The sequence below is a fragment of the Crocuta crocuta genome, unplaced genomic scaffold (genome assembly GCF_008692635.1).
Source record: "Crocuta crocuta isolate KB4526 unplaced genomic scaffold, BGI_CrCroc_1.0 scaffold170, whole genome shotgun sequence".
NCBI lineage: Eukaryota > Metazoa > Chordata > Mammalia > Carnivora > Hyaenidae > Crocuta > Crocuta crocuta.
In genome coordinates, this window is record NW_027527853.1 from 8,921,239 (window position 1) to 8,932,819 (window position 11,581).

Here is an 11,581-nt window from a genome sequence, read left to right on the forward strand (position 1 = left end):
TGAGCTGAAGTTGGACGTTCAACCAACTGAGCCACCCAGGCACACTGACACACATTCACTGGACTGTTCATATTTTACTCCATTTGTTTTCTCTCCCTCTTTCTCTCTGTGTGTCTCATATGCATACACATATATATGTACATGTATATACATATGTGGTTTCTTTTCTGAATGATTTGACAATAAGTTGCATACCTCTATGCCTCCTTACTCCTAAATATTTAAATCTTTGTCTTCTATAAGCAAAGACATTTTCCTACTTGACCATGATACATTTATCAAGTGCAGAAAAGCTAGCATGGATACAGCTGTTATCTCTTAGTCATACTTTCATATATTATCTGAAGTCATACTTTAATTCTGTCAGCTGTCTTGATATTGTCCTTAATAACATTTTTTCCCAGTCCAGGATCACTAATTGTCATGCTCAGTAGACCCCTGTAATCTGAAGAAGGCTCTGCTTTTCTTTGCTTGCATAACATTGACATTTATGAAGGGCACTGTCCCTTTATGTTGTTCAATATGCCTCAGTTTGGGTTTAGTGATGTTTCCCAGGATTAGACTCGGATCATCCATTTTTGGCAAGAAAAACACAGAAGTGCTGCTGTGCCCTCTCAATGGGTCACCAACATGGCCATTGGGATTTGTTTCATCACTGGTGATACGAACTTTGATAATTTGGTTAAGTTGATCGTCATTGGGTTTCTCAATTGTAAAGTGGCTTTTTTCCCTTCTGTGATAAAGAAGTATTTTTATAGGAAGATACGTTGGGTCTATGGTTCTTGTTTAAACTTTCACCCCCAAATTTAGCATCTGCTGACTATTCTTGTCTGATCAATTATTATTATAGCTGTTGCCAAATGATGCTTTTTCTAAATTCTGTCTACATGTATTAGCTGAAATTCTACTGCAAGTACAAGCTTTTCTTTTTTGTTTAATATCATTATAGACTCATGGAGTTTTCATTTCAATCACTATAATTCATTGCTATCATTTATTTTGATGCTCAAAATGTCCCAGTTGGGTCAATGGGAGCTCCTTCAAGTTAGCTTGGGTCCCCTTGGCATGCCCCCATCATTCTTTGAATACTTCCTTACTTTCTGTCACATCAAACTGTTCTAAGCTCTGTGTGTGTGTGTGTGTGTGTGTGTGTGTGTGTGTGTGTGTGTTCCCCACCCCAGCCCTGGAATCAGTCATTTTTCCAAAGAGCCATGATTCCTGGTTCCTTTTAGGGGAGACAATACTTAGACACCAAGATTTGGGCAACTGGGGTGTTGGCAAATTTTGTAAAGATTAAGTGTATCCAGGTTTAGTGAGGGCATGGGGAAAGAGCACTCTTGTTCTCAGTCAGGGAGAGAGTAGTTGGTGCAGGAGTTTAGGAATGACATTTGGCCACATCTGTCGAATGCAGGCTTGGACACAGCCAAGCCACCTGTAGGAATCTCTACAACCCAAACTAGCATACAGGTTCATAAAAGCAACACATTGGAAACAACCACAGTGTCCATCAACACAAGATTAGCTAAAGAAATCATGGTACTTCCTTCCTGAGGAAAGGTCAGCATATGTTGGAAACAATGAGCCAGATTTAAGTCCATGAATTTTACTGGATAAGAAGTAACTTATAGACTGCCCTGTGGAGTCTGAATTCTTTCTCTTTAAAATAAGATGTGTGCATCATACGTAGTGAGTGTGTTTGTGTAGGGGAGGCTCTGAAAGGACACACTCTAATCTCCTAGGCGATGTTATCCCTCTGAGCTATGGGGAACGCGGTGTGGGAGTTGAAAATATGGGAGCAGAAAATTACAGTTTTTATTTCATAAACTCCTGAACTATTTGAAGACTTTATAACAGCCTTGTATTTCTTTGATAACAACAACAACCAAAAAAAAAAGCATTAAGAGATAATAGGTAAAGAAGAGACAAGCCAGCTCCCAGCCTAGGAGACTCGCCAGTATTGCTGAACAGAAAAGTAGCTTTAAAAATAAAGAAAAAGATGCTCATCACAAGTGGGATCAATCTGCTTTGGAAACAGAGGAAGAAATAAAGAAAGAAAATCTTGGCAGTGTTTGCCCATACATGCCCTGGAGCAGAGGAGGGGCTTTGGCCCGAGGACTTGGCTCTCTGTGGAGTAGCCCGACAGGCTCTCCCAGACTCCTGAGGATTCCAGGTGTCCAGTTCCCACCTCTGATCCTGGCCCCCCACCCTCCTTCGGAAGATAACTGGCTTTCCTGGAGTCGTGCATGGAGGGAGAGCACGCTGTGGCCAGGAGGCTTAGGACAAGAGGCCTGAGAACTGGGTACTGCGTTCTCTCCTGCCTCCTGATCTTATAGATAGACAATCCCACCACGTGCAATTATGAGCACGTAGAGCCACCCTTTCCGAAGTCACATCCCGGGTCGCTGCTTACTAACTTGGACAAGTTCTCTCAATCACTCAATGCTTTCGTTTTGATACCCCCACGGGTTTGCAGGAAGGTAAAATAAGTAAATATGCCAAGTGCTTAGGAGAGTGGCTGGCATGTAGTAAACATTAAAAAAAAAGTTATTTGTATTAGCATCAATCCTAGCTGTTAGAGCGGGCACGCCCTTGTCTCAAAATGTAATGAAAATGCCGCTAGAGTCTCAGTGTTACTTGTGATGCTGGCTGATAGTTTGCCGTAGCGGTGTGCGTTAGCGAGGAATGCTTTCTGTTGCAAGAATTCCAGACACAGAGGCTTAAACAAACAAGGCTTTGTTTTGCCTCAGTTTACAAGAAGGCTGTAAGTAGAAAGATGCTGGCTGGTGTTCAGCACCTCAGCCGTGTCAGGGCCTTGTCTCAGCAAGTGCTTAGCCTCTCGTTCATGCGTACTGCCTCAGTGTTGCAACATGGCTGCCCCAACCCCTGGCATCACAGTCACCTTCAAGTTAGGAAGAAGAGAAATGGAGCGAAAACCAGAAGCGCCAGCCACATTTAGCTTTTCTATTAAGAAAACAAGCTTTCTCAGAATCCCCCAGCTGAGTGCCAGTTATGTCTCATTTACCAGAACTCTGTCATTTGACCACACTTAGTTCAAGACAGGCCTGGAATGTAGTTAGCTTTTTCAGCCTCAGCAGTGCAGATCATAATGGAAAGGAGGTCGGGAATGACCTCCGCAGAGCCTACCACGGTTTCTTTATCCTAGTAAAGAAAATTCTGTGCGACCATGTTTTAGTGAATCAGGAGCAGGTGGTGGCATTCAGCAAATGTCTCCTCAGCAGTGAGACCTTTGTGGTGTTTCTGTCCCTCTCTTGCTCTCGGGGTCCATCTAAAGAGAGGCCTACCTGCTGTGAAACAGGAGGGGAACATCTAGCGACATGGGCCAGCTGGGAGCTCTCATTCTCTTGGGAACTCAGCAGAGCTGAGAGTCATGCAGAGCAGGACCCAGGGCATCCAGAATCTTGGGATCCAACTTCCCAACCTAGCCAACCGTCTGCCAGAAACTGCCCTCGCTGCTGACTCCGGGCCGGTGGAGGGAGCCAGAAGCAGTCAGGCTGCTGGCCCCAGCCCTTGGCAGCAAGGGCACCTCTGCTCATTTCCTTCTGGGCTGGAAGCTGTTTTCCATCTTCCGGGCTCCCAGGAGCACAGGGCAGGCCGGCTGGAATTAGGCGGCTCCCATGTGTGACAACCACAGCCTCCCTCCACATCCGCTGGGCAGGCCAGGCTGATGGTATCTAGTTCCTGAGACCCCACAGTGAACTCAGACCCCAGATACTCTCTCCTGATAACAGCTTCACCTTTTTCATCTCTTTTAACGAAGACCAACCACTGGCTGAAACCCAAACTCCTGGCTGAATACCAACTCCTGGCTGAAAACTCCTTGCTGCTTCCCAGAAACAAGCCTGGCTGGAGACGGATGGTGGAGGAGAAGCCGGCTGGGTGCCCGGGGCTTTCTCTGCCCCAGGGAACTGAGCTCCTTCTCTGGGGCCCTGTTCCTCATCAGTAAAGTGAAGGGAGCAGACCAGAAGCTTCCTGGGGTTGCCGTCCTCTGCACACACTCGGCAGTTCCCCCGGCTCACCCATCACAGCGTGTGGGCTCTGAGGCCAGCTACGGCCACCTTGGCAGGAAAGCCACAGCTATGGTCCCAGGCCTTGAGGAAAGGCAGTTTGTTATTTCTGAGTCTGTGGGAAGTGCGCTATGAACACATTTGTACCAATGGAGGAAATAATCTCTCTCCCAGAATCCAGGAAGAAAAGGAAAATTCAATTTGCCCTCATATCCAGACCTCTGTTTTTGCTCCTACTACCTGCGTTCTTGGCCATCAAGAGGCAGCAAATCCTCCGGATGCACAGATGAGGAGGAAAGGGAATAGAAGCTGTTTCAAACAAGGCATTTTTCCTCAATTCAGTAGCAAGTTTAAGCTTTCTTTCAGAAGGACTTTAGTCCCCCGACGAAACATACTTTGACTGTTCAGGGCACCTCATGTCCTATTTGCAGCACCTTGATCCACTCCTAGTGGATGGCTAATCCCTTTCTTCCATGAAGTCATTGCCCCACGCTGGCCTTTCTCACACACAGCTCACATGGCCTGTGAGAGTATGCTGTCACTCACTCCATTCTCCAGATGAAGAAACTGAGGCTTGGGAAGGTAGTCCCTTGCCTGAAACCATGGCCAGAGCCAGGACCTGAGCCTGATCTCACAGCCAGGATGTTCAGCTGCCCACTGCTCCCTCGGTGGTGACCAGCCACTGTGTCCCCAGAGTCCCTGTCCTGCCCCCAGCACCTCCGAGGGTCAGTCAAGGGTGTCTAGGGTTGGCCTCCACTCTCCTCTGTAAAGCTTATCAATCTTTATTTCTTTCAGCTTCTCAAACACCACATGAAACAAGGCTGTAGATGCAACATGAGATTAAAGGCTGAACCTCATCCAGGTCAGGAAATTCCAAGAGCAGTCTCCCAGCTCGGCTCCAGCTCTCTCGGCCACCCCCAGGGTGACTTGTCCGCCGGCCAGCGTGGTGGGATGTCAGGGGACCCGTGCGCGCCACAGGGGCACCCGCATCCTCCAGAACTTCCTGAGGATTTGATGCTCTGATTTCCCAACCGGCTCCTAAGGACATTTCCAGCTCCCTCTCTCGGGACAACTTCCAGCCAGCCTCCCTCGCTGCTGGGTCCTGGTGATTCCCTCTCTAGCCAAACCATTCCCGTTGGGTTTATACATTGCTATTTAAGACACCCCTCTGTTGAACTCACTTTGTTCCTTCACCTGCCGCCCTATTTCTTTCTCCTCCTGACAGTAAAACTGGTTCAAATTGTGTTCCTATATGAGGTTTGCCCCTTGAATGCTCTCTTGAGCCCTCTGCAAAAATGTGTGACACCCTCACTGCCAATGACCCTCGAGTTGCTAAACCCAAGTCAGCTCTTGGCCTCGCCTTACCGACGTCAGGGTGACTGAGCTACCCAGCCCCTGCTCCTCCACACTGTCCTCACCTTCATTCCAGGCTCCCTACGCTGGCTCTGCCACCCCCGATCCTCTCCTCCACTCCCTCCTGCCTCCCATCTCATGGCTCAGAAAGTCTCTACATGCTGCCCTGCCCAGCTACCTCAAGTTCAGACGGGCGTCCAGAGCTTGAACCCCAACCTCCTGGCCTCACCAGACCTACTTGCCTCTACCTTCTTTCTGATGCAAAACAGCTCTCTTTCCTTACACACACCTCTCATCTGGAAACCCAGGACCTGACACCTCTGGTCAGCTCCCTGCCACCTCCCACCTGCCCAAACACTCTTATAACCACCTGAATCATGTTAAAATGTGCAACTCTTCAGAGACTGTAAGGCTCCCATTTGGAGAGCTCAGAGCAGGAGCCCAAATGCTAGCATGATGCCCCCAGCTGCTCTCTGCCCCCCCTCTGCCTCTTGCCCCTCTTGCTCTGTTTCTACAAACCTTGTCTCCTGAGCTCCCACAAAACACATGTCCTCAGTTCTAGCTCTGCCCCTGGAGCACCATGGCTCTCCCTTCTTCAAGTCTTATCTCAACTCCTTCCTTGGTACCCCATTTTAAACTGGACCCCTTACTCTGGCACTCTCTACTCTTTTCTGTGTTAGTTAGCTATTGATGAGCAACAAGCAAGCCCAAAATTTAGTGGCTTAAGAAAACGACATTTGTACATTTGTTATTTCACAGTTTCTATGGGTCAGGGATTGGGTGTGGCTTAGGTGTCCCTCTGGCTCAGGGTCTCTTGTAGGTTTCAGTCAAGGTGTTTGCTGGGCTGCGGTCACCTCAGGGCTGGATCTGCTTTAGGCTGCCTCATGAGGCTGTGGGCAGGAATTCACTCCTTGTGGGCTGCCCTCAGTCCCTTGCACACTGGCCCACCATAGCACTGCTCAAACATCAAAGTGAGCAAGGGAGAGAGAGGGAGTGCAATTAAGACAGATTCCCAGGCATTTGCAACCTAATCTTGGAAGTGATTTCCATCACTTCTGCTTTTTCTGTTCATTAGAAGCAAATTCCTGGGGCACCTGGACTCAGGAAGTTAAGCGTCTGACTCTTAATTTTGGCTCAGGTCATGATCCCAGGGTTGCAGGATCGAGCCCCAATGTCGGGCTCCAAGATAGGCATGGAACCTGCTGGAGATTCTCTCTCTCCCTCTGTCCACTCCCCTACCCCACCCCCATTTGCTTGTGCTCTCTCTCTCTCTCAAAAGAAGAAGCAAGTCCTCAGTCCAGCCCACATTCAAAGGTGGGGGTGGGGGGAGAGGGGAATAGCACAAGTATGTGTTCACCTAGGGGTGTGAATACCTGAAGCCACTCCTGGCACTGGCTACCACACTGCTGCTGCTGTTCTTCTCATAGCATTTCTTCTCATCTAACATACTATACAGTTCGCTCCTGTATTCTCTTCATGGTTTGTCTCCCCAGGTAGAAGGCAAGCTCCCTGTGGGCAGGGCTTTTTTGTGTTGTTGAAGGCTGTAACCCTACCACCTCTAACAGCACCATCACAGCACAGAGCAGGTGCTGAGTAAATGCTTGTTGGGTAGGTGCTGGTGAACTTCAGGAAGCTCTTTACAATGTAGCATGAGTAACAGCCATCCAACCCCAGTGAGGGTACTTTCCTTGCGTTATAAAGTGATCTGGTGACAGGCACTGAAGATTGGTTCTGTAAGAGTAGGAAAGGTGGGGGCCATCCTGATAACCACGGCCGTGGCGGCCAAGAGATCAGTCCCACACCCTCTCTGAGGCTGGGCCTTGCCCCCGGGAAGTGAGACTCAGTCCCAGGGCTCGAACTCATAGTCTCAAGGGCTCTGTAAAGGAGTGGTGCTAATTTCATTCTTTTAAAATGTGTGTTTTCAAATATTTTTTAAAAATCATAATTTGTTAAAAACATACTTATGAGACAGTTTGGCACTATCTACCAAAGCGTTAAATGCACCCAGCAAGTCCAAAGCCTGGAATATTGATTTTTCACTATATTCACATATGACTGCAAACACAGGTGTACAAAGATGTGCAATGCAACTTTGTTTACAGTAGCAAAAGAATGAAAATACTAAATGTCCTCAAGCAGGGCAGCGGTTAAGTCAACAGTGGCACAGCCACACAGTGGAATTGCACCCGGCTATCAGGAAGACCAAGGTAAACCAGATGTCCTGATGTGGGTACATCACCATCCTGGTCATTCCTTCAACAAATATCCGTTGAGCACCTACTGTGTTCCAAATATTGTTCTAGGCACTAGGGACGCAGAAGAATGAGCTCCCTGCCCTCAGAAGCTTACACTATAGGATAAAACCATATACATGCAAATGAATACAACAATGAACTATAACAGGGCTCTAAGGAAAGCAAAGTAGACCAGGGATAGTGTGAGAGCACAGGGCTAGGAGAGGCCTGCTGAGGAGCAGCATCTGAGCAGATGCCTGGGCAAGTGAGGGAAGGGCCAGGGCATCCAGGACCAGTGCCCCCAGATAGAGGGAACAGCCAGTGCAAAGTTCCCAAGCACAAACAGCCTTGCTTTATTCAGGGAAGAGCATAGCAGGCCAGAGGGGACCAAGTAGAGTGAGGAGGAGGAAGAGGGTGAGGTCAGGGAAGGTGGGTAAGCTGGAGTGGGGGGCGGGGGAGACAACCTTCCATCATAGAAGGCTCCACTCACCCCCAGGCTGCAGTCTTGGTCAGACAAACTGGTGCCTGTTGCTAACATATCAGGCCCAATGTGGCGAGGGGAAGGGAGTGGGGGGCTCCTCCATGTGATAGGGCCTTGCTATTTTCCAGTATCACTCTGGGGCTGTGGGGAGGACAGATTAGGAAGGGGTGAGGACAAGGGCAGGAGTCCCAGAGGAAGCCACCATAATGGCCTAGAGAGGACAGCAGCTTACCAAGGTGACCATGACCAAGGTGAGTGAGTGAGATTCCAAGTAAGTTCTGAAGAGAGAACCAGCAGAATATGCCGTTGGATCAGATCTGGGGAATGAAAGAAAGAAAGGAGCCATGGGTGGCTCTGGTTTTTCTCCTGAGAAGCTGGATAAATATGGGAAGGCTGAGGGAGAAACAAGATGTGGGGGATGGGAAGGATGCAAATCAAGTTTCTTTTGGATGCATTAAACTTGAGATGCCTGCTTGGTGTCCGTGTGAGAGAGGCCATGGAGGGCAGGCAGCTCTGGAAGGGGACTTCACAGGGAGGGAAGGCCGAGGAAACGGCCAGGCAGCAGCGTCGCCAGCCAGGCCTGGGCAAGGAGGCTGAGGACTGGGTGTGGGGTAAGCAGAGGGCCCAGGGTAGGGATTCTTGGGGACACTTTCACATTTAGAAATGGAGGTGAGAAAGGCACACAGATGAGGAGAGGAGAGCCGGAGGTGGTGGGAGGGGAACGGGTATCTGGGAAGCCAAGTGAGGGAGGCCCCGGAGGAGGATGGGTGGGCGCATCCAACACTGCCAGGGTCTGGGTGGGTGCAGAGGGTCACTGCAGGCCCAGCTGAGTGGAGGCCTTCTGCCCTCAGGCTCCAACAGGGACAGAACCAGGGGAGTGATGGGGGCCATGAGGAGTGCAGGGGCCAGGAGAGGAGGCAGTTAAAGAACATAACATTGTCAAGGGAGCAGGGAAATAAGGGAGAGGCAGGGGGTCCTGGAGTTTGGATTTCCATATGAGGAGCATTCCAGGCTGTTTGCATTCTGAAGGAATGTTCCAGTAGGCTCAAGAGGGGGTATTGGTGGGAGGGGGGTGCAGCCAAAGGACTGGAAAAGTGGACAGGGCAGGCTCAGGAGCCGTGGCTAAGGGCATGATGCTTCTCCTCCAGGGCTCAGGTTTTGCCAGGTGAGTAGGAGAACATACCGTTGTTGGGGTTGGGGTGGAGATATACATGGAACATCCTTGTCACATTCGCTTCCCAGGGCCCTTAGCCGGGCCCTGCTCTGTGGGTTGGCCGCACCACCACGCTGGGTAGGGGGCACCACTTTGAACTGGTTTTATGGCCAAGGACATGAGGCTTGAGCTGAGTTATAGGAGCTGGATGCGCGTGAGATGCAGCTGAGGAAGGCCTCTGTAAATGGACAGATTCTCCAATGAGGGCCCCAGGGATTCGTGATGGACAGGCTGACCTGGAAAAGAACGTGGGGACTGGAGCAGGGATGGCTCCAGATGGTCCAGAACCCCCACCTTTTGAGAAGCTCCACACCTGGCAGGGTTCAGAAAATGCTTACTGGGTAAGTGAACAATGGAATCCTTCTCCTTGTTTTCTAGACCCTGGAGATGGATGACCCCCCTTCCAAGTCTCAAACCCATGGTTTCAATCCAGAACATGGACATTTAGAGGGAACTCCAGCCAGATGAAGGAAGGCGGCAGCCCTGCCCACTCCACCTCCTCTCAGAGACCCTGGGGTTCCAGTTCCTCCTCCAGTCCTGGCCAGCCCTAAGTTGTGACCACAGGTCAGTCCTTGTTCTAAGAATGACCAGGAGGCCAGAGAGGACTAGGCCCCCACGTATGTCCAGCACTCTGGTAGGCCTCGGGGGAGGACTGAGAGAGGAGACAGCCAGCACTCCTGGGCCCGAGCCCTTCAGCACACACACAGTGCTCCAAGGTGGGTGTCGCCAGTGTGACAGGTAAGGAAGGAGGCCTCAAGGGGGCCTGTGAACCTTGTCCCCCAACAGGCAGCAGAGGAGCAGGATGTGGGTGCAAACTACTGTCCCAGCACCTCATCGGCTCCTCCCTCGTCATAGGTCCCAGAGGTAGCCGGCTCAGGGTACGAGTCACTTGCACTGTCCCTTGCACGAGTGTCACAGGTAGAGAAGGGCAAGCTTGTTGAGTATGCAGACCCCACCCGGATCAAATGTCCTGGCTGCGAGGAGCTGACCACCGAGGGTCTCCTGCCTCCACACTTCTGGGCAGGTGAGCTCCGGGGGTCCCTACTGGAGAGGAAGCAGCCAGGGCACAGGTCCCATGTCCCTCTCCACTTGGCCTTGAGCAGAGTGTCTGCTACGACATCACCTCATGCTGGCTGTGCTGTTACTAATGGAATTGCAGCTTGCCAGGCCCAGCGACAAGATTTATAAAATGCCCCAGGCATGACAAATCCTCTCTTTGAGTGGGTCATTTGCTGAAGGAGATTCCACTGATGACTCATTTCAGACTAGAGAGTCCTGACATCACCGACGGTCATTGCTGAGAGGGCTTGAGGGAGGTGTAGGGCTGGTCTCTTCGTGCTGATGGACCCATGAGGCCAGAGAGAACACAGACGTGCCCCTGGGGTATTGACTCAGCCTCACTTCAGTGGCAGTGGGGAGGCGTTTTCGGGCTGTGTCCCCAACTCCTGGAGGTAAATCATATTTGGGACCTGCCCCCTTGACCCAGAGTCCCCAGTGTGACTTCTGGCCCAAGGTGTGGCAGGCCGCATTTTCCAAAAATGACCATAGCTGTATTTCTGCCCTATCGGCTCTTCCAGAATCTCACCAGCCCCATTAATAGGATTCCATTCCGCTTTCCTTGAAACTGGCCAGGCCTTTGTGACCTTTGTGATGAAAAGAACATGGCAGAGGAGTGCAGGGTGATTTCTGAGGCTAGATCACCCTATGATTTTGACCACCATGTTGTAAGGCCCCAGATCCCAGGGGCCCAAGTGTCTGTGTTCTGGCCAACAGCTCCAGCAAATGTTGAGGTTCTGGGCTGCCAACCAACACGAGCCTCAGCCCCATGAGGGAGCCCTTGGATGATTCCAGCCCTGCCTGCAAGCCACCCCAAGCTAAGCAGAGTAGAGCAGAGATAAACTACCCCAGCCAGCCAAGTTCTGCCCAAATTGCAGACTCGTGAGCAAAACAAATGATGGTGTTGCTTTAAGACACTCCATTTGGGGATGGTTTGCTCTTCAGCAACAGATAATGAGAACAGTGTCCTGGGTGATCCCTAGGACTTCCAGGGATTTCTCCTGTCCCGGGGATGCAGCACTGGCTCTGTAGATGGCCGAGAGAAGACTCTGGGTGAGCACAGGGCTCCTTGTCCTGGGGGAACTCCAACTGGAATGGATTTGTGGGAACTCCACATTCAACTGGACCCACCATGCATTGGGGGGAGGGCAGGGTAGTGCTTCATGCCCAGAAACTCTGGCTGGGGTTTTCTATTCAATGGGAATTGTTTTCATGGTAG